Source organism: Sturnus vulgaris, chromosome 1 (assembly GCF_052056855.1).
Source record: "Sturnus vulgaris isolate bStuVul1 chromosome 1, bStuVul1.hap1, whole genome shotgun sequence".
Classification (NCBI taxonomy): domain Eukaryota; kingdom Metazoa; phylum Chordata; class Aves; order Passeriformes; family Sturnidae; genus Sturnus; species Sturnus vulgaris.
The window spans coordinates 106,862,216-106,885,565 of record NC_142243.1 but is presented as its reverse complement, the minus strand read 5'-3'; the positions used below and the strand labels follow the sequence as shown (position 1 = coordinate 106,885,565).

General features: G+C 36.9%; 1 long non-coding RNA gene across 1 annotated transcript in view; it reads left to right on the top strand.

Annotated features, from left to right (window-relative positions):
• Nucleotides 1-18,077, top strand: part of LOC148225393 (uncharacterized) — a 189,068-nt gene extending 170,991 nt beyond the window's left edge. Inside the window, exons 5-9 of the long non-coding RNA XR_015806861.1 lie at nucleotides 6,164-6,256; nucleotides 8,967-9,109; nucleotides 9,220-9,311; nucleotides 16,614-16,696; nucleotides 17,965-18,077. This is a non-coding gene — a long non-coding RNA (uncharacterized LOC148225393). The remainder of the gene's footprint in view (nucleotides 1-6,163; nucleotides 6,257-8,966; nucleotides 9,110-9,219; nucleotides 9,312-16,613; nucleotides 16,697-17,964) is intronic.
• Nucleotides 18,078-23,350: the final 5,273 nt, after the last annotated feature.

The following is a 23,350-nucleotide window of genomic DNA, read 5'->3' as shown; positions in this document are numbered from 1 at the left end:
CCCAAGACTGACAGCAAGGACTTAAATTGTATAGTAACCACTCACTCTTTATCTTAATATTTTGAGTTACTGGCCAGAATCACAAAAAAATTATTTATGTTTAAACATATGCCCTTTTTGTGTCAATGTACAGAAATCCCTGGGAATGGCAATTACAGATCCATTAGGCCATTGCTGATAGTTCAAAAAGAGGAAGAATATCCTGGTCCAAAGATATTACTTTTGATTTTTGTGGACATGTGTATGTATTTATCTTTTAAAATTATTTCTATTCAATAGCTCCCTATCTGTTGAGACTGGGAGACAAAGGCTGAATAAATTCCATACAATAACAAAAGATTAATTTCATGCTGTCTAACTAAAATTTATAAATCCTACCTTTCTCTGTAAGTGAGAAATTTAAAATCTATGCCTGTGGCCCACAATTACCAACACTTAGCCATGTTTCACAAATGAATCTCTCGATGCCTGCCTTGCTTTCAGTAATTAATGATGACTCACAACTTGCCACACTAAAATGAGAGCCTTTGTTTATAGCTTATCTCTCTCTTCCTTCTTCCATCTTATTCAGAACATGCTAGAAATATTTAGGACTCCCAAAGGGCTTTAACAGAAAACAAATTTACAAGACTCTCAGTACTGCAAAAAATACAGCAGTTGCACTGATAACGTTACAAAACAATATATAATAACTACTGCATGGTCATGCCTTCAGGCTTTGAAATATAAAACCGGAAATTAGAAGATAACTAGCATAACTCACCTTTAGAATAATGTCCCTCCTCTAGCGTAAAAGGATAAGACTAGCTAATAGGAAAGAAAGAAAATTATCCTGCAGACCTTTGCAAAACAATCTGGCATGCATACTTTCCTTTATCCTTAAACATTAATGTGTTCAATACAAATCCCAAGTGTGACTTTTTAGGTCTTTTCCAACCATCTTGACTACTTCCCCTCAGGTAAAGCAACACTGGACTGTCATGAAAGAGTAACAGCAAACACTGCTGTGACCTGGCCATGGTGAGCACCAAATAATGAGCCCCTGAAATGAAGGCTTTGCCAAGTGCCAGCCTGATTATCATAACAAGCTAAGTCATTTTGCTAGAAGCCTCTTAAAAGAACGAAGGAAAAAGTGCTTATCAGCCAGCAGAAAGTGAAGAGACATCATGAAAAGCAAGATAAAGCATTGTTGCAATTTGTCAAAACTGAATAGGTAAAGGAGAAACTGTTCCACACACAGCATGCTGGGTTACAGCTTTTTCTGCACTTTTGGTTAGGTTTTGTGATGCAGGAATAAATGTTCAGCAACTCCCCAATGCATCCTGTTCTTTCCAGTGTTTCCCATGGCTTGTACAACCAAGTCTATATCTACATCAGTCCCATAGAAACATAACAGCAGCAACCTGATAAGAACTGGTCTCAAGAGCAAAACTACTGTTGCTGTGGCATTGCCATCCATCTTATACACATCTCAGGGGTTTTGCTGTACATTCACTCTAGCTTGGCCCCTTAGACTGAATCCCCTGCTCACTGGCATGCATTATGCATGCTCATAGGCTGTGCCTTTTTGCACACTGGGGGATCCTAGACTTCTAAAACTGCTGCACAACACAATCTAAAGTGTTCTGAGTGAAGACAACAGAAAGACTCGCTCAAAACGCACCTTCCTTAACTAAACTGAAGTTCGCACCCTTTGAGGATGGATCTTCAGTTTCCTTCAGATGGTGTGATTCTGAGGGTGTGAAACAAGCTGTCCCTTGTCTGTCTTTCTGTGTTGTGGATGTTATAACTAAAAGTCACATACAGTGTGTGGGACACGGGGAGATAAAAGTCCTTACATCCTTCCCATTTTACATTCCTTTGCAGGAAAAATCACTATTAGCTGTTAAACAGTTAGTTGTAGAAACCTAAACAAATATCCTTACATGGATAATCTGTAATATCCTTTACTTGTATAAAGCAGAATATATTATTGCTGGAGAGAAGAATGACGCAATTTCTTTCTAGTCTCTTTTAATGAAAAATAAAACAAGACAAAACAAACAAAACAAAAAAAAAAAAAAAAAAAAAAAACCAAAAAAACAACCAAACAAACCCAGACAGAAATAACAGAAAGAGTGTTTAAATATCATAAACATATTAGCTGGTATCCTGCAAGGCAGACAGTATTTTCCATGACATTCACAGACAGCAATATGCCACAGTAGCTTGCATCAAGTGGCTGAGTGGGAGGCAGAGCAATAATGCTATAAACATATGACTGCACTCTCACTGCAGGGTTGCCCTTCTCACAATACTGGACCAATTTCTCTGAATCCTCACTGTCTTCACACAAATAATCACCATCAGATAACTCAGCTTTCCAACTCATAGCCAAGAGATATAGAAATATCTGCGGCTCCTTAGTGAAATAAGTGGTGTGGGCCCTTGGAGAAATAAATAAGGAAGCAAAAGCAGCAAGAGGGATTACCAGTCTGATCATTGCAGGGAAATATGTTTTGAGTTCAATGTTCACTTTTTTCTTTACTCTGTGATTGAAATGGAAATACCTCAGCTATGTTAGTGGGTGAAGAAATCTTTTATTGTAGTTGCATAATGATTGCCATCCTTTTTTTTCCCCCCCCCCCAAGATGCTAGGAAACCCTTTCTGCCTAACAGAAAGAAAGAGAAAAAAATAATGAGAGCTCAACAAGGACAATGCTTATTTGATCGAGTAGAGTAATTCCATACTTTAAATCAAGTTTTTCCTTTCAATGCAGACTTCAATGCAGGTACAGAAAGCAATGCCTGCCCTACTTCTAAGCATAACTCTTTTAGGTTTGGTATCTGAAGGAAAATCCCTACAGACTGTGTGACTGTAACATTATGATCATTAAATTCAAAATCCTATGAAGATAAAAATACTAGAGCAGTCTGTCCAAAATAGTCACCCAAGTACCCAAGTAGAAAGCTTGAGTTTCAAACAAGGAAAATGGAACAGAGTACTGAACAGAGTACTGTGAAATAGAGTCAAAACTTTTGTCCCTAGTTCATCATAACAGACAATAAATATGGGAAATGGATGGAAATTCTAGACTTTATCTTCGAGAAGAAACGAGCTTCGAAGATGGCACACATTACTCTGTAGAAATGCAATTTCCTGAGTAAAATTCCTGAGTTTTAAAGCTTGATGCTAATAACTTATAAGGGTTTTTACATACTCAGTTTGTTGCCCCTTATAAAGACTGAAACCAAAAGTGGGTCAGTTATTTGTAGATGACCACAGAAAAGAAGTTTGAAAGTAAAGCTGTGTCCTGTTTTTCAGAGGCAAGCACAATGAGAGTGCTGCCAGCACTCTCTCACCCAGCTCTCAGAAGACACCCAATATATGTGTCTTTAACATGGTGGCAAGGAGTGTTTGAGAGTCTTCACAGCTGTAACAAGAGCTCTGTTTTTATCTCCACCCCCATTGAAGGCTGTCCTAGTGCAGAGGGGAATACCCAGGCTGGGAGAGCCTGTCTGCAACCTGCCCATCCTTGTCCATCCCTATTACAAACCTGCAGTCAGCTAATCTGAGTCAGTTGCAAACACAGAGTCAGAGGCCTACAGAGCAAAGGAGTAGTTCAAAATGCTTTAGGTAAACTCAGGTAAAATAGAGAGGCCTGAAGATTTTTTTTTTTTTTTTTGAGTGAATACAATGTGATGAAATGATGCGATGAAGTAATTCAACTACAAGCTAATGTAAGACACTGAAGTTAATGATGGGTAAAGTAACAGGATTTTAGGAGAAAACAATTTTAATTTATGGTAGAGATTGCATATTTCAAACCCAACTTGATTTCTCAATATCCATGAAGTTCAAATTTAGGGAAAAAATTTACTATGACCATATTATTACTTGTAAAAAATACAGTTTTATCATTCTTATATTCTTATATATTATCTTATATATTTCATTCTTATATTCTTCAGTCACTGATGCTGACACATTCAGGTAAATATCAAGACTATTTTGATACCTTTTTTTGCAGCTTCTAGGACATATTTATTTAAGCTGCCTATAGCTATTTATATATATTTATATATATGTATATTTATATATTTATATATTTATATCTATATTTACATTTGTATTTATGTTTATGTTTATTGTTTATTTTATATTTATAGCTATTAAAGCCATATTTAAGCTACATAATAATTTGTCAAGGCTGCATTTTCTTCCTGGTTTCACCCAACACTGATGTATGCAACATGAAATCTCAGGAATCCTTGCAACTTGTCTATAGCTTCCACACTTAACTACTGAACAGTGATTTTGCCTCTTATAAGAAAAGAAATTACTTTGGAAATAGTCTTTGCAGAAAGTAATGAATTTGGCAATGTTTCTGTTTGTATCAGAATTAACTTTAAAATCTGAACATCAACTTAAAATAATAAAAAATAGATATAGATTTGGCAAAAAAAGCTGTGGCAGACTTCAGGGAGAAAATGGAATATTTCCCACACTTCAATCAATTTCATTATGCCTATTTCAACAAACTAAGTGTCACTGCTGTATTTATTAGGAGGAAAAATATTTCAATACAGCTGGCAAACAGCCTCCTATAACATCTCTGAATAATTCTAGCACAAATAACTCAGAGGTATTCCTCAGAATCTTAGTCTTCCTTTGTATGCATAAGGATGGGCTTTCCAGAGAAAGGTGTCCACAGTTGTTTTTAACATGCTTAGCTAACTGTCTTCACTATCCAGATTAAAGACTAATTTCTGTGGTGTAGAAGATGTACATACAGTTTTTTGTGTGATAGCCAGAAGGTTTAGAGAGTTATAATTGCCTGTGGTATAACCTTGGGAATTAAGTAATCTGGGCTGCTCAGCACTAAGTTGAAAGAAAATAGAGCTAGTTTGATAAAGAAAGTTTTGATATTTCTTGTCATAATAAGAGAAGAAAACGTAATTGAAATAAAATTTCATCTAATTCTTCTAAATGGAAATAAGAAAATAGTTCGCATTCTCCATTAATGGATGGACAGATAGTTACTTATTCATTAAACACAAGACAGAATTAATCAGAGTGAAGCATTCAATCAAAAATATTGGTGGATTATATTAAGAAACTTCTTAGATCTTACTCTTACATGAAATATCAATATTTTTTAGACTGCACCAATTTTGCATTTGAGAAATCAGTGTACAGCTGGTGCTATTACCACATTATACCAGATTCGAGTAACTTTTTAGTCTTTTCCCTAGACTATCCATTATCATCATTCTATCCCAATTTAATGAAGCTCAGGACTCCTTTCAGCTTCCTTCAAATAATCTTCAAAGAATATTTTTATCTGGACAGAGGGAGATGATATTGCTTTACAAACTGGCTCATTAAGTTGGCATCTTCACAAGGTAGTGGGTGAGAGGACTACTGAGCTGAGTTTACATTTAAAAAGTTTATGTCTTGCTCTGCACTCCCATACTTTCCCATCTCCAATTTAATCTGAGCCTGGATCTGCTCTTGAGAGTCACCTCTGGATAATGGGTAAGTTTAGCTCACAGGTTTCCACCTCACCCATGAGACTGCTTTGTTTCTATGTCTGCACTGCTGCTGACCCCACTGAGACGAAGTTAAGCTGTCTGAGGATGTACAGGTGGAATGCTTGGCAGTCTGGAAGCAGCTCATCAGGATGCAGGTTACCATGGGTGCTTGCTGTGCCTCCAAATTGCTGCTGATTGTTCAGCCTTCCATGAGGCAGCCTGGACAAAAATCACAAGACACAGCGACTGGATCTGAGTTAAAATTGCTGGCACATTTCTTCAAGTGCTTCAGCCAGTACTGGGTTGCACCCTAAAAGCCCAGGACTGCAAAGTATGTGGCCATGAACCTGATTGCCTGCTTTAAAAAGTGCTGCTGAAAGAAGATAGACTATGCACAGGCTTAGAGATAAATGTTTATTAGATACTTGCTAGAAATCATCAAAATAAAATGTGTAGAAATACACATACTCATTAAAGACAAATTTTCCATATGGGCTTCCAAATATGCATGCATATCCATATAATATATCTGAATTTATAAACTACAGCATCTGCAGAATGGGGGAAAATATTGTTTACCTCTTGCCAATGCATTTTTTTCTCGCACCCCAGGCCAAATGACTATAAATGACTGTATTTATTATTTTAGAGAGCATGGGAAGGAACCATTCCATTATTCTGACCCTGATCAGAGTTGCAAATACTGATGAGAGAAACTAATAAAAATTCTTCTGCAATCCAGGTAGGCCAAAATATGCATTAATTTGTGCTTCACCTTTTCACTGAAGCCCACACAAACCCCAAATTACTGAGTAACCCAAGTATCTGCTCAAGTACTTGGCTTTGGAAATATTGGACACCATTTCCTCCAGTGTAACATTATTAATTTTCCTGGTAGTGCGACATCAGCAGAATCCAAAAGTCAGCTCAGATCTGGGACCTGTGAGCTGGCACTGTATCATATTGGTTTAAATATTGCCTCTTGGGCTTTCAGTTTCCAGCTCTCCCTGTAGGCTTCAACATTAAATAATGTTGTACAAGACATTTATACCAAATTGAAAGAATATAAAATGATAAATGTATTAGATATGGTTTTTACTGTCTCTGATGTTAAGCTAAGCTTAAAAATATAGTATATATGCCTACTTACGTGCAGTCTTTTTACTGTTCTGTCAGAAATGTGCAGAAAATTCAAACTAATCTAAACAAATGAAAAATATTTCTGCCAATTCGCAGTGCAACTGAACCTTTTCAGCTTCATTTAACTTCTTCTACAAACCAAAAGCAATTTTCAGAGGAGATAAATGATTTTCACTGCAGGAATGCCAAAGCTTCTCAAATAAAACAGGCAACATTTGTTGGAGACAAGTGTAAAAAAATAATGCTGTTTATTCTACCACAAAAACAATCAATTTAAACACCTTTTCACAGATTAAAATGTAAAATATTTATATATTTATGAGAAAAGATTGTGAGAGATATGTTTGTTACCAGGCTAATAAAATAATGTGACAGTTTCTAGAGACACTTCCTGAGTGTCAGAGGTATATAAAAGATAGTCATATGGAAAAACTGTCCCTTCACTTACACAGCATCAGTAGAGGGAAGGAAAACTGTGGAAAGTGTCATGTCCCAAATGGGTTCTTTACCTGAAGCTTTTCAGCAAGTAGGGAGAGACAATTCACAGGAAGGGAGATGGGTGCACAGTGATGAAGTTCATCCAACACAACAAAACCAAAAACACATGCAATTTGTACATTATGATGCCTTACCATTTGTAAGGAGGGACAGAAGTTCCTATTCCATTTGAAAACTGCAAGACTACATGGTGCTTTTTATTCTAATAGTTTTTTTATTATTTTAAAACCATAAATTCAACCTTGATACTGTTATTTTGTTATTTTTATTTAAAAATTCTGCAATTTTGTAATTTTTAGTAATTTTTACGGCACTATAATAATAAAGATTGACCTCTAAAAAAAAAAAAGTAATTTTGCATTCTTAGAAGCAGAGAAATTTCTCTAGAACAAAAGCTTAAATGACCTTTGAGACTTAGATGTATGTTCTGGATCAGGAGAAGCAAAACTACTAAAAGTAGTGTCACTGACATAACTTTGCACACTAAAGCAAAAGTCAGTCATAGCTGATTTTTTTCCATTGGTCAGTTATAGGTCCTCACATGATGGTGATTACATGAGTGAAGAGTGCTTCTGATTGATGATAAATACACATATTATAATTTCCTTTCCTTATATTCACTGAGTTGCTCAGTATGGAAAAAGACATTTGCCTTTTCCTAATAAAACATGGCACAAGGAAAAGACTGGGAATTCCAGGAAATAAGGTGAAGAGTCATTTGAACACTGGAGCATTTCCTTAGTGCAATATTTTTTTAAAGACTCGGGTTTTTCATTTTTGTTGGCATAACCGTAGTTTCTTAGCTCATACTCAGATTATGTCAAATCCTTTCAAAATTAGCCTAATAATGCTTTTGTTATTCAATGGAGGAAAATTGTGATAGTGAAAGAAAGTTAGAGGAGTTGTTATTATTGTTATTATTATTAATAATCCTATCCTGCAATACACCAGGAGTCCTAGGAATTATTGAATCCTATTTTACACTCTAATTTGGAGTCACACTCATGTCATGTTTTCTCCTCCCACACGTTTTCAGCTAAAGTGGCTCTCATATACAAAAGATACAAAGGATTTTATTTTACTTAGGTGATTTACCAAGTACAAAGCCCTGCTCCTGGCATGGACACAACCAAAAAGGCCCAGTACAAGCTGGGATCTGTGTGGTTGGGAGCAGCCTTGCTAATCTGGGGGACAAGCTGAACTTGGAGCAGCTTTTGAGCTGCAGCAACAAAGGCAAACAAAGGATCCTAGGCTGCATCCACAGGGGCATCACTGGCAGGGATCCTCTCTACTCAGTGCTGGTCAGACCACACCTGGAGTTCAGTCCAGGTCCCCCACATTTCAAGAAATACACAGACAGGAGAAGGTACAGAGGAAGGTTGTGAAGGGCTGGAGTACCTGCCCATAAGGAAAGACTTGAAGGAGTGATGCCTTTCATCCCTGAAGAGAGTGGGGACCTCACAGGACTTAAAGTATTCCAGCACTTAAAGGATGACTACAAAAAGGACAGAGGTTTTCCCTCCACATGGAGCTGCATGGAGAAGACTAGGGACAACAGGCACAAATTGTACTGAGAGAGGTTTTGTCTTGATGTAAGAAAATTTTTCTGCAGTGGCACAATCAGTTTCTGAAACAATCTCCTCAGGGATGTGGTAGAGCCCAACCACTGGAGGTTTCAAGATGCAGCAGGACTGGGTGACAGATAATCTCATCTAGGCTCTCTTTTCCATAAAAGATTTGTGGACCAGATGATCTTCTGAGGTCGCTTGAGTCTGGACTGTTTTATGATTCTGTAAAACATTTCTTTCCTGAAGGTCTAAGAGTAACTACAGTGCATAATAAGGGGCTGAATCAGAACCATATAAAGACTGGAGTTGGAAGTCACCTCTGAAGGTTATCTGTGCCCAAGTGGTATTGAAGGCATGGCTAATGCCAGGTTTCTCAGAACTTTTTACAGGTAAGGTTTGAAAATCTCAAAAAAAACCAACTTCCATTGCCTCGCCATGTTAAACTAGAGCACTCCATTGTTTTTCCCCTTATGACTAATGTGGATGTCTTTTGCTGTAGCTTGTGACCACTGCCTCATTCTTCCAGTGTGTATCTCTGAGAAGACAATGCCTTCATCTTCTCAACAACTCCTTTCTAGATGCACAAAAACAGTAAGTAATATTTCCTGACACTACTTTAGGATGAAGAAACCCAGCTCCTGTAGCTTCTGTTTGTAAGATATATACACCATGCCCCTAAACATGATGGTGCGTGTGTGCTGGACTCTCTTGTTTGTTGATATTCTGCTTGTACTGAGGAGGGGAGATCAATAACAGGATGTACATAAAGCCTCACCACAGTGCCAGGTTAATCACTTACCTCAAACTGCTCTTACACTGCAGCCAGTGCAGCCCAACGTGTTTTAGCTTTCCTTGCAGAAACACGCTGCTGCCTTGTGTTCAGTGCCACAAAAAGGTTCAACCTTTCTAGCTTGAATAGTATAGCTGCAGTCATAATCATATTTGGGACCTGTCAGCAGGACCAAAACCGCCTAATTTAGAGCTAGTGTTTTCAAAAGTAGGAAGTCACAGAGCATACATTTAGCTCAAGTTTCAGGCAACAATGGCTTGAAGACAACATCATTTCCTTGGTAAAAATGTGTGGAGAAAGGCAGCAGGAGTGATCCAGGTGATGGACAGCCTCTTGGGAAAACATCACACTATGTGGTAATCAACACTGAGAGTGCTGAGGGCTGGTGTTGAGGGACACTGGGCAAAGTCAGACAGTTCCTGTTTCCTGTCTTGACAAACACTTTCAATCCACATCCTTGCCCCAAGGCAGGCTCAGCCACTGCTGACTCCATCACACTTGGCTAATGTTTGTCTCACCCACAGTCAAAAACTTCTCACCTGGCAGGCTCTCCAGGCAGCTACGTCCTTGCTGCCCTACCCTTACAGTTAGAAACAAATTCCTGATATCTAGCTTGATACTGAGCTGTCACTTTAGGCTTACAGAAAAAGTTAACAGACATTGCAAGATGTGATTTAGGAGCAGCTGGCCCTGCCTTAGACCAACTTACACAGACTGAGCGACATCTTGGGGGCCTTTCCAGCCCCATGTGCCATGTTTTCTCTGGTTATCTTGCTGCTTTCAGGAAAATTATTTGACAGCTAAATCATCTGAAAGTTGTCTTTCAACGTGAGGCTGGAGGGAGTACTAAAAGATGTCGGTGAGGCAAGTGCCATACTGATGCTACTAAGGTTAAAAACATGTTGTAACAGTGACCTTCTTAGGAATTGATTTTATATTACCCATAGATACTGCATCAGTTCTATTGTGGATGATCTACTCTTTTTAAAAAAACCCAATAGTTTGGACTTATATAGCAATTTATGCATAGAAAAACAATTTTAGCAAGCCAATTCTTTTTTTTTTTTTTAATCTAAATACAACTATACAGTTAACCCAGAAAGAGTGCATTAGTCATAAAAGCATTTTGGAGGAAAGAATGTAGTGGTGTCCCTAGTCTAACAGAGAAAATCTAATTTCAATATTTTTGGAGCTTTATTGCTATCTCTGGACAAAGTTCATGAAATTGGATTTATCTCTTCCTGAACTCCTGCTAGATTATATGGACTGTAGCTAAAAGTTAAATTCTTGCTGAGTTTTGAACTAAACTCAGAGAAACTCACAGAGCACTCAGAAAGATTTTAAATGTAATAATATATTCTTCTTACTCTTAGCTCCCTATCAGAAACTTAAAATGTTTCTTTTCCTTCACAAAATCAATATTACATACACACTAAGATCCCTGTTTGGTTTCTCAGACTTGTAATGGATGGTATAACAGACTGCAGAAACAGATCCTTCTATTTTTAAACTATCTCCATCTAGGAGATTAAGGTGGTGAATGACCGGTGAGTTTGAATGCTACCATCTTTTCTGGTTTTCAGTGGCCACATGCCACCAGACACACAGAGACACCAAGAACTGTGAGTGAGGTTGAATAAGATGTGCAAAGAAATCCTTTGAGGACCTGAAATTTGGGGCTTTATACAGACCTTGGTGCCGTATTAGCAGAATATTAATATTTCCTTTGTTCTGACCTTTCCTTCCTTCTGTTGCTTAAATAGATGAAACCTTGTGAGTAGAAATTGGCTGATCATCTACATTTATGTATATTTGGAAGGCAACAATCTTTATGTAGGAAAAACAGCAGTTGCAGGTGGCAATTCACTTGCCCTTTGGTAAAAAATTCCCAGTGCCTACTGAGCGCACTGCCAAGAGCCATCACCCCTCTCAGGAGCATGAGGTAGGTCAGAAGCCCTTCAAATAAAACAAAGGATCATGTCTCCTATGATGCAGGTCTACTGGCATTTGGTGCTCAAATTCTTTTCCAAACAATGTTGTAATATAATAATGAACATGGAGATGGAGGCACCAGTGCACTACTTTCTTGATCACAACTCCCATTTCACAGTCTTAATTGCTACTTATGAGGCCCTGGGTATCTCAGTCGCCTTAGAAAGCTAATGGTTGGTATAATTTAAATTAATTAAGCAACATTAAACATTCATAGCCAGGATTTTTAATATTGTAGTCTTAAAACAGGGATTGTACTAACAGATTTTTTTTAACTGCTAAGAAGAAGTCAGTGCAGGATGCAAGACCTTGAAAATTACTCTCTTACTCAGCTACCAGATTGTTCATACTGCAGTCTGTCAGAGCAGATTGTCAGTGCCAACCAGATATTGAAAGTTCTATTTGATTTATAGATTTCTTCTAGGTAGCAAAAAGCATGCTTCAGCATGCACGTAGGGCAGAAAATAAGAGAATCACAAGACAAGCCTTTAAATCTGTATAATTTTACAATCTTTCTCTGTTTAAGAATTGCATAACAAGAAGTTGATATTTCAGAACCAGTATATGACATACTAATAACAAGTTGGCAAGTAATTTTCTGTCATGTAAATGCAACACCTAAAGCAGAAATAGATTTTTCTAAGCCAAGTAACTTTGAAGGCTACATGCTTAAGTGAGTAATGAACTACTTAATTCTGAGGGCACAGGTACTTTTGGAAATTACAAGAGTTTGCATTTAACTTATCTGTAAGCAGATAATCTTGATGTTCTTTACAATTAGTAAGCAAACTGTAAATACCTTATCAGGACAGTTAAATGATAATTAGATCCATTTTAAAAACATCTAAATTAAAGGCCAGGGAAGGTTAGCTTAATTTCCTGTTTATGCTCAAGGGCAAAAGTTGAGACAGTAGATGAAAGACTGGTCAGATAAGAAGAGGAAGGAAACATATTAAATACTTGAAACTTAAGGAAGTTTATGTGAAGACTGGATCCAAAGTCCATGTACTCCTGGAAGAACAGAAATTTTTAACAGCCCCTTGTAATAGAGTTTTGCTTTTCCACTTCTGCTGAAGCATCATTTAACTTGAACACTCTCAACGGTCTTTTCTTTAGCTTTTCTTCATCCAAATCTTCAGCCCACTCTTGTTTTTCACTGATCAGAAAAGTAGAATACTGGATACATCTGTTGATGGCTTAAGGATTGCTGCCCACTCCTATATAAGTATTCTAGTCATTTGAGCCTTGCTTAAAATGGAATTTCAAAAATTCACAATTTTGAAAGAAAACCCCACATATATTCCATGGGAAGGAGATAGAACATCCAATCAATTAGTACAAGAAGAAGCAACATAAGTTGTTGGAGGAAGCACACAAAACCCAGAATTCTGGAAAAGGGAAGAACTTCAAGTTGCAAAGATGTGAAATGGGGAGAATCTACTAATACTAGGGGGGAAAAAGGAGACAAGCAAAGGGAATTGAGAATGATGCAAAACCAGAAAACAAAAAGGCTGAAAATAACTTTTCTTCACCCAATTAAACAATGATTTAGAAATACAGGGACACAGAGAAATAATAAAGGCATAAAGGAAAACTGAACAAAAAGAATGACTGGGAAAGAGAAGGGAGGCAGCACAATAGAAAGAGAATGAGATATGGATTGAAGAGGAACGAGCAAGAGCAATGAAAAAAGCCCACATTTTGTATTTAAATAGTGATATATATTTTTAGTACAAGTTTAATTCTTTGTGGCAGCCATAATTATGCAAAATAGCAATCTGCATCCTAAATATCTAGTAACAGAAGGAGTAGTGGTTTACAGTCTTTCTGTGAACACATACCGTGTGTCAGAAATTATGACATTTTTCACCATGATAGCTGTCATCATCAGTCTGTTCAGAAATTCATTGATTAAGATTTATCCAAAGATTGTGTAATTTTTATAGCACTTACGTGGCAATGTTCTTGTTCTGACATGATGATTTTTAAATAACTGTCTGACACTTGATGATATCCTGAAATCAATAAGCTGAGACATAAACCAAGAGGTATAAAAAGAACAGGTTTCTTCTCTAGTGGGTTGCAATCACTGCTACATCCTCTCAAATAATGCTTTATGCATCACACCATCTCTTTTAGCAGGAAAATAAGGTGTAAATGAAAACTGGTACCCTAAAAGGCTTTGAAGTCTAAAATAGCAGGATTAAAACCAGCTGTACTTGTAGGAGAAGTCTGACTAAGAGAAAACCATTGATTCTTTAATGCTGTCACAGAATCTTTTTTCCAAATTTTGGTGGTTTATTTGTTGTTACAGTAAGGAATCATCTCAGACTTCTCATTGGACATTATTTAAAATGCAATACATTGAACTAGCAACTCCAGAAGAAATAAAACAACACTTTACTGTTCTGAAATGCTTAAACCCCATGACACATGCTGGGAATTAAATTGGTTGGGCTATTTCCCTTAGCACCAGAATTGAAAAGATCTTGAAAGTAGCAGTAGCTATTTACAGCTAGCGGACTCAATTTTAAGCAGGGCAAACCCTAAACCAAACACATCCCCAAAAGCTGGATTAGAAACAAGCTGTATGGAAAATAAAATTTATATTTTAGCTACAGGAGTTAAGCAAAACCCAAGAAATATCATAGGAAAGCACCATCTTTTTCTTCAAAAGGGTATCTTGATTCTAGTGTTGTGTTGATTATGATAATCATGTATCATGTTGGCTTGATCAAATAGTTATTGGTATGTAGATGATTCAACATCCAGATGTAGAACAAATATTTTCTGCCAAAAAATAACCACTAGTCAATAATGATATCAAAACATGTATGGTTTCTCTAAAGCAGGATTTAGATAAACATCTTCTAAAATTCAGCTAATATTACATTCAAACAAATTATGATGACTTTCTCACTCAACAAGAATAAATAACATGGTAATCTATTTAGAAATCATCCATTCCTTTTTAATTCTCTGCAGATGAATATAAAATATTCTGGTTTGTTGAGATGTGTTAGACATTTCCCAAATATTTAAGTAAAAGGGTTTCATCCATGATTGGTTACGTTGGGCACATGAGTATTGCTAAAATGGTAACACTATAGATTTTTTTTTGTCTGCACTAAGCTTCTCAATCCTCTCTTCAAACATTTGAATAGTGCGATTAGCATCTTCATTTGGCAAGGGAAAATGTTAAAATTCAGATGGAACTCATCTAATTTTAAGCATTATGGAAATTAATATGCAGTTTCCTATAGAATTGAGTTAATCAAGCTCTTATTATTGTGATATCTGCATATATTTAATTATAGCTAGTTCCACTTCACATTTCATGCAGAAGTTTGTAAGAGTATGCAGAGCATGGCCAGAGGAACTTTTGTCTGAACATTGTAGGTCCTTCTTTTGCACAGGACTCTAAAATCAGGATTCAGTTTACTAGCTGAAATAAAGATTCCTTTCAAAACAAGTAAAAGTATCCAGAACTTTCAAATAAAAACATTCTTTACATAATTAATTTTGTGATTATTTGTCTAGCCTAATATTAAACTGCTTTCTTATTGCTGCCGCCCTGTTATCAGGTTATTTGTCCCAAGTTTGGATACTCATTCTGTTGTGGGTGAGGTTTTTTCCCATATGGCAAGCCTGGCAGCTGCTGTTTTGTGGAAAGTTTACTCATTTAAAATTACCACTAGTGCTGTGCTGTGGCTCTGCTGCAGACTCAGTGGAATGGAAACGAAGGCGAAGTGCTTCTCAAAACAAACAGAAAGCTGATATCATTGCTGGCGCAGCAGCTTCCACTGAAAAATGAAAAAGGTGTTTGCAATCCATCAGCGTGGGTGTGGTCTATGACCTGCAGCAAATTTAGAGCCTCAGGACAGCTGGCCAGGTCTTGCTCTCAGGGAGGCAAAGAACTGGGCTCCCCTTTGGTGCAACCAGAGGTTTAGGATTGTGGTAGCTCTCTTTCTCCTAAGGTTAACATATAAAGAGGAAGATCACCTGTTGTGAAAGTTTACAGTCACACTCATAAATGCTAAAAACAAGGTTTAGACAAGACTTTTCTCCTCACACTTTTTCATAAGCTTTTTTTTCCCCTGTCTATTTTTGGAGGGTGTTTTTCAGTGGTTTGGGGGTTTTGTGGGGAGGGTGGAGGGGCAGGGATGGAGGAGAGGAGGCAGAGTAACAGAGGTCCAATAGCTCAGAAAAACAGCAGAGAAACACAACAGCAGATAAAAAAAGAAAACTGTATCATTAGCCTGTGAAAGGGAGTGAGTGAGCATGCTTTTTTTTTACTCCCTTAGAAGACAAATATATGGAAGCAGAGAGATTCAGGTCATAAAAACAATTTTGAACTTCTGCCTTAAGGCAGGGCTGCTGGCAGGGAACAGAAGCAGAAACATGCCTTTCCATCTCTTTGTGTAACTCCCATGTCACTTTGATGACCCAATGAAGATTAAGTTAAACATGGATGGTCTCATGACTCCAGAAGAGCTTATGGTGCTGTTTGAGACAGATCTCTGGAAAAGAAAAATGTCTGCTCCACTGAGGAATAGGTTGCATTCCTCTTCATCTATGCCACATAAATCTGGAATTAAAGATGATGAAAAGTACATAATGTAAAGCCTGCATCAGTGTTGACATTAAAGTGAGCAGCTGAACTGTTGAAAAAAATAACAACCCAAAATTTAAAATTCAGCTGTCATATTGATGAATTACATTAATTTATGTGCATACATATCTCAAGAAACAACAACAAAATCAGAGAAGAGCAAAATAGAACAGTGATTATATAGGATCTCAGAGCATGCTGAGAGCTATCTACCATAGACATTGAGTTTATTTATTCAAGAAATTGTTGCATTTTTCCTAATATTTCAGCTCTTCTGTGTCAGATACTCCATACAGGAATAGTTTCTTAAGGTACAATAAGCCAGTGAAACTGTGAATAAAGGAAAGGAAGAGACCTCTATACCTGATGTACAAATTGCACAGAACTCATCTCAGTTGCAGATGTAATAAAATTCATGGACAGATAAAAATGAAACTGTAATATTATAGTACCTGTGCCATAAAACACGTTATAACTTCTTTTTTCCTTTGCTATCCAGCAGCTGTTGTGAAGGACATCTGCAGTGAATAGGCTGACTAATAAACTGCATGTCCAATGCACCTGTCAGTTTTGGATGTTAAGGTATTGGAGACCCATTTCAAATGCTGTAGTATTAGATACCTGACATTTTGCAGCTGAGTACTTATCTGAACACTTCAGTGGAAGAATTTGGTTTTATTGTATTCATTTAATCATAAATCATTTTTAGGTCCTTTCTGGAGAAAAGTGATTCATTGTTTCAGTTATTATTGAGGGATTTCAAAAAAATAATATTATTGCTGCTGAAAGCTTCCTTTTTGACCTTCCCAAGGGAGATAAATTCCCCACGTTTTCCTGCAGATAGGACAGAAAACCCAACAGATTTCACTTACAGAGTGAGTCTTTCTTCCCTTTCTTTTTTTTGTTATGCAAAGCTAGTTAGTTGCATGGAGGAGAGGAGTAAGCTTGATGTGTTGATCTTACAAAAAAACCTTGAGATACAACAATTCCCTTCCCCAGAGATGTTGTTACCTCCTCAGAATTCAAAAGATTACTTGGAAAAAGATTTTGGGACCACTGCCTGCTAACCCTGAACAGGTGCTACCTGCAAGGAACAAGAAATAACCAACTTCTACCGTAAATCTCTGAATTCTTCCAGGTTTTCTAACAGAAATGTCCAGAGACATCCTTAGAATGTCATCAAAGCATGTCTTACAGATCTCTGAGCAAACTGGGATTTTTCAATTTTGGGTTGTTTTTTTTTTAAACACAGTAAGTCTCTACATTTTACTGAAAATTTAGCTAGCAACTTCAACACTTTTAAAGATTTGGTCAGATTCTATGAAAAGTTCTCTCTTTAAATTAAATGTTGCATTAGGTCTGGTTTAGAGGGAGTTCATTTTCCCAGAGCAGCCCACACAATGTTTTGCTTTGTGTTGGTAGCCAGAATAGCATTGATAACTCACCCAGTGGTTTGGCTACTGCTGAGCCGTGGTGGCATCACCACTGTCTGTGAACATTCCCCCTCTATCAAGGGTCTGGGAGGGGGAAGATCCTGGGAGAAGACACAACCATGCCAGCTGACGTAGATTAGCCAAAGGACTATTCCATATGACATTACTCAGATACAAAAGCTAAGGAAAGGAGGAAGGAAGGGGAAATCCATTATGTACAACGTTTGCATTCTGGAGAAACCATTGGTTCCTGGTTCCCAGGAAGCTGCTGACCATCACTTGCTGCTAGGAAGTAAAGAATAAACTTCTTTTCTTCTTTGTTTACGTGCACACAAACTTTCACTTTTGCTTTAGCAAACTGCTTTATCTCAACCTACAAGTTGCATTCCATCTGATTTTCTCTCCTCTGTTCCACAGGGAATGGGAGTGATAGAGCAGCTTGGTGAGCACCTGGCACTCAGCCAAAGTCAACCCACCACAAACATCTACAGAGAAGAAGGGAACTGTAAAATAAAAAGATAGTAATAACAGCTGTGTATGCCATTAGGTCTTTTGCATTCCCTGGTGTCTTCTTTCACAGATGGATTATTAGAATAGCAAAACATTCTTGATGGGTGCTCAGTAACTTGTGGTATATTAGTAGCTGATAACTTCTCAAGTTCATAAAGTTTCTAGTAACACTATAGACCACTGGCAATCAAAGAAGAGAAGAAAAGCTTTGTGGAAAAGAAAGGCTAGAAAAAGATGAGAAGAACACAGATATTACAAAGGAACCAAGATTCATGGTTTATTTAGCTCACACTGTAAAAATAGCACTAAATTATAGAGCAGAATAAACTACATCCAAAAAGGTAACTTTTCAGAAAGACACAAATAGTGCAGTTTTATTGAAACAAGATATTGTAAAACTCTATCAAGTGTGAAACACCAGTACTAAGACTAAGCAAATATTTGGAAAGATGATTTATATCAGGCAACCATACTGGAATCCTGCTATGAAAAAGCAATTCAGAAATTACAAAGCAATATTTTGTTCCACAGGCTCAGTCCAGCACATTTCTGAGATTTCTTGGTCATACATGAACTGAAGTTCAAGCTTCATTAAAGAAATCCAGGAGCCACTCCTAAAGTACATCATGACTGCCTAGAAAATAAAAATAAGGATATTGCTGACTTTTAAGTGTTTTTCTTGACATAAAATATTGCACTGGGCTGTGATTTAAAAAATATGGGGCAGAACTCCAAAGGTGCAAACTTTAGCACTTGCTTAAACTTGGGTTACAATTTTTGGGATAAGACCACTGTGCTTCAGTGAAGACTATTTTCCAACACATCTCCATCCACTTCACAAAGTGTTTCAACCATATTTTTGTCTTGACAGAAATTAAGATGGACTGACTTATTATTTTTTATTTGTACATTGCCAAAGCCTTATTGATAGTTGATGGGCCCCATTTAAAAAAAAAAAAAATTGGCAAGATGAGGCATTTTATAAATTCATTTATTATTAAAGTAATTTATTGTTAAAATCAGTTATTACTATTATTATTATTTAAAAATAAGAAGAAGAAGAGGAAGAAGAAGAAGAATGAATATTATAGCAATTTTGAAATATTGGTGAAATAATATGAGGCTGTTTTGATGTTATAGCTTTAGTTATATTCAGTTCTACGAGTTCTGCTCTTTTAATCAGCACTTTTTTGTGACCTATCATATTATAAGAGTTTCTCATACTCAATGGGTCCAATTTAGCATCTTTACATAGGTGAGAGCCTAGTTCCTAATCACATTAAGTCACAATAAATCGCGTTTAATCGTTTTAAATTCCTTTCTCTTCAAGACAGTTCAGTTTGCAAGGCACAGCTGTAGAAGGATGGATCACAAAACCATGGATAAAATGGAGCCACATCTTCCTTTCACCACTATAATTTTCCTGAAGTCAGGGTCTTCTGAAAATGGCATTTTTTACTATGAAGGATGCTCAACTTGAGTATAGATGAGTTGAATATAGGGCTCTAATGGCGTTGTAGGGGAAGTGAAAGCAGGCCACAGCAATAAGTGCAAGGCACCTGCCTGCAGAGGACGGGAATTTCACCCTCAAACATTTCTCCAAGCTACAAAATACCCACAGTAATTGTGGCACATTACACAAGGTGATAGACAAAGACTGTAGGAAACACATGTCAGCTTCAAAGAGAAGGGAAGGGAACAATTACAGACCCGTGAGACAGTTTGATGTTTGTCCAGTTCCTTTTCAGAGTGAAGCCTTAATCGCAAAAAGTGCTTTTTTTTAGAGCTTCTGAAGCACAGTGACTGCAAAGGCTTTAAGGCTTCAATAAGAAAAAGGAAACAGTGCCACCTAACTGTGGAAACTGTAGGGTTTTTTTAATTCAATAAAGCTGAATGAACAGATATTTTATATCTTAAATATTGGAGTGTTATTTGTGGAGACATCTTGCCTGCAATTTAAATATTACTAGTGCCTGCCTTTTTAAAATCCTTACTGGGAAAATCAAGTTTTCAGGAAGAAAAGTCATCTTGATTGCACTGCATATGTTAAAAATCTGTGGTTTTCATTTGAAGACACCTAATTGGAACAGGATTCATACTTAATTGAGGACACCATATAGGATCAGACCAAGTGTGCTGAAGTTTCACTTTAAATACAATAATTACTCCCTTTCAAATATACGTATGAATATGAACACACAGACACACGCGTATTTGCTTTTTCTGTATTTCTTTCCATCAGAAATTGCTTTCAAAATTATCACTTTTTATTCTGTATTACAAAAAGCAAAGCCTGCTGTGGCTAATTACCATAGCAGTCCCTCAACTGAGAGCAGAATGGGAGTTTTATGAAATTTAAACCTTAATAACTGAATGTATTTTGCAATGCCAGGTGAATCGATCCTTAGGCTAGTATTGGCAGTGTAAATGCCTATCGAGGTCTGAATTATACATGTGTGGGCTCATAGCTTAGCTTCCAAAATCATTCTCACCACAAGTACCTGTGCAAAAACTACACACAGAATTTCTGAAGCTACTACAACTGTCCAAGTGCCTGAATCAAAAACAATGAAGAGAAAATACTGCAAAAAATTAACCAGGACATGAGCTATAAAGTTCAATGAACATCATAGATGCTAAATTGTTATCATATAAACCTGTTTATTTGCAATGAAAATAATTTTTTACTTGTTTTTAAAGTATCTATTAGAAATTCAAAGGTGCATATTTTGAGTAAGTTGTTTTCTAGTTGCAACAAAAAAAAAGATGGATCCTGGAGTTTATACATGTGTTTGTTCTGAAGACGAAAACCCATCATCTCTTTCTTGGCATCTTATTCTTGTAACTTCATTACAAGAATCTACTGCTTACCTTCTTACACTTACATTACTTCACATTACAAATCTCTCACAAAGAAAAGGGTGAAAATATGAAGCAAAATGTCCATCAGCCAAAAAGGAAATTTAATTTTTTTAAGAGCACAAGAAAATAGCATGCTCTCAGGCATGGGATTTTTAGCTACTTGCTTTGATGTTTCCATTTTAAAAATCTCAGTGTTATTTTGCATGATTTTGCCTAACAATGAGCTTTGCTGACTAACAGTGTTATAGATGAGAATCTCTTTACTTCAAAGACTAGAATCCATCTGACATTTTCAAATAACACTGAAGTATTCAGAAAAGCAGTGTTGCATATTCCAACCCAGTAAAAAGAATCACACTTGAGTCTAGTGCTAAACATGAGATATCATTCCCACATTTGACATTTGATATAGGCTCTTCATCAGTACAGAAATATGCAATTATTTCCCTTTGAAATTTTTAGCTTTTTTTTCCATGTTTTTAGAAAAACACCAGTAAAATATTTCAATAAGTGCTAATATATCTATGTGATCCTTGTTGAAATTTTCCCTCACTTTTTACTTCAGAAATGTGCGGGGAATAATGCAAATACACAATCCTGGGGCTCAATCCTTAATGGATTACATGTATCTGGACATCTAGGAGAACCTTCATTTCTGCAATATGAATGCCATTAATAGAAGCCTGCCTGTTTCAGGGCTGTGTACTTTGAGTATGAAATAGCCATATCTAAGAAAAGAGAAAATTGTGGCTGTGGAAACACAATTCATAATACATGCAACAGCCTGGGAAAGAGATCTTATTATCTCTCAGAAAAACTAAACTGAAAAGACAGCAAATGTTGACTTTCATTAAGTTTCTTTCATTAAGTATTAGGTGTTGGCTACACTATTAATGTACACACAGAGAAGTCTTCCCTTCGACTGGAATTTAGTTTATTGCTTTCTGTCTTCAGTTAATAAGTTGGAAAAATGCAGCCAACCCCATTTGATACTCAAGTAAGTGCCACTGGGCATCGCTTAGCAGGTGGTTAGTAATTTTATTGGATATCACTTCTTTTTCTTGCATTTTATTGCTCTCTTCTCTCTCCCCTTTCCTCTTTTCAATGTTATTACCATTATTTTAAATAGCACTATTCTCATCAGTATAATTAAAATCATTAGTATTAGTATTATATTTTACTTTCTTTCTGTTATTAAACTGTTCATTCCCAAGTTTTATTTTTTTCCCAGTTCTCCTCCCCATCCCACCTGGATGGAGAGTGGGAGTGAGTGGCTGCATGGTGCTCAGTTGCTGGCTGGGGTTAAAACATGACTGCCCTTTTGATCACCCAACCTGAGGACTCTTCAGCACACATCACCTCCTGCTCTGGCAGCATTCCAAAATCTTGCCTTCTGGCAAGTCCATTATCACTTCCAAGATTCCTGGGTGACCAGGATTTCCTATTCAAGCTTGTGTGATCAGCGTGACTCACTTACTCTGTGATCAATGTATGGTGGAGGCCCTTTCAACATCCAGCACCAGCAGCTGCAGTGCCAGGAGAAACTGTGCTTCCATGGCCCAGCTCTTTGGTGAAGGAGGATCTAATGTGACACACCTTCAAAATCAGGCAGCAAGATTTTTCCACTATGGCTTTACCTCTGCACTGCCAGTTATCCTGATTCCATTTCTGTAGCCACCCTCACAGGCCATTCGTCACCATCTGTGAGTCAACATAGAGGCATTGTTCATGTTTCTAATTCAGCATCTCATTCAGATTTTTTGCTATTTCAAAAGTAAAATTATATAGGTAAGCATTCCATTTGTCTAATTCTAATGATAATTTTCTCATTAAGATAAAATGGAAAGCAAACATTACTATTTTATTCAATTTCTGTATTAGGTATTAGCTACACTATTAAGGGACAGACAGAAAAGTCTTCCCTTGGGCTAATATTTATTTTATTGCTTCTCTTCTTTGCTGACTAATTTGGAAAAATGCAGCAAAAAAACCAGTTTGTGCTAAAGTGCAGCAAGTAGTGAAGGAAGCAAGAAAATATGATACCAGTGCTCAAATGTATCACACATCACACAAGGGTGTTAGAATTAACACACTCTGTTCTTCCATCTTGCTCTCAACTTGCAGTCCCTGACTTTGCCTACCTCTGCATGCACAGACACTCACACACACAGATGTATTCAGCTGCTGCCTAACAAAAGCAATTACAAGAAGCAAAAGTATTGCCACAATCCTGCAAAAGGATTTTTAAAAAATATTGCATGTCTTTTATGTTCATACATACACATACACAGCTGGGTTCACTCTTAACACTGTACTTTTTGCCTCAGGTTCTTGATGTCTTTAGATTGGTCTCTTTCATCTTTCAAAAATCAAGTCCTTCTATATCTAGTGTTTGCATTGATATACAAATCAGTCATCTCTCATTTTTTCT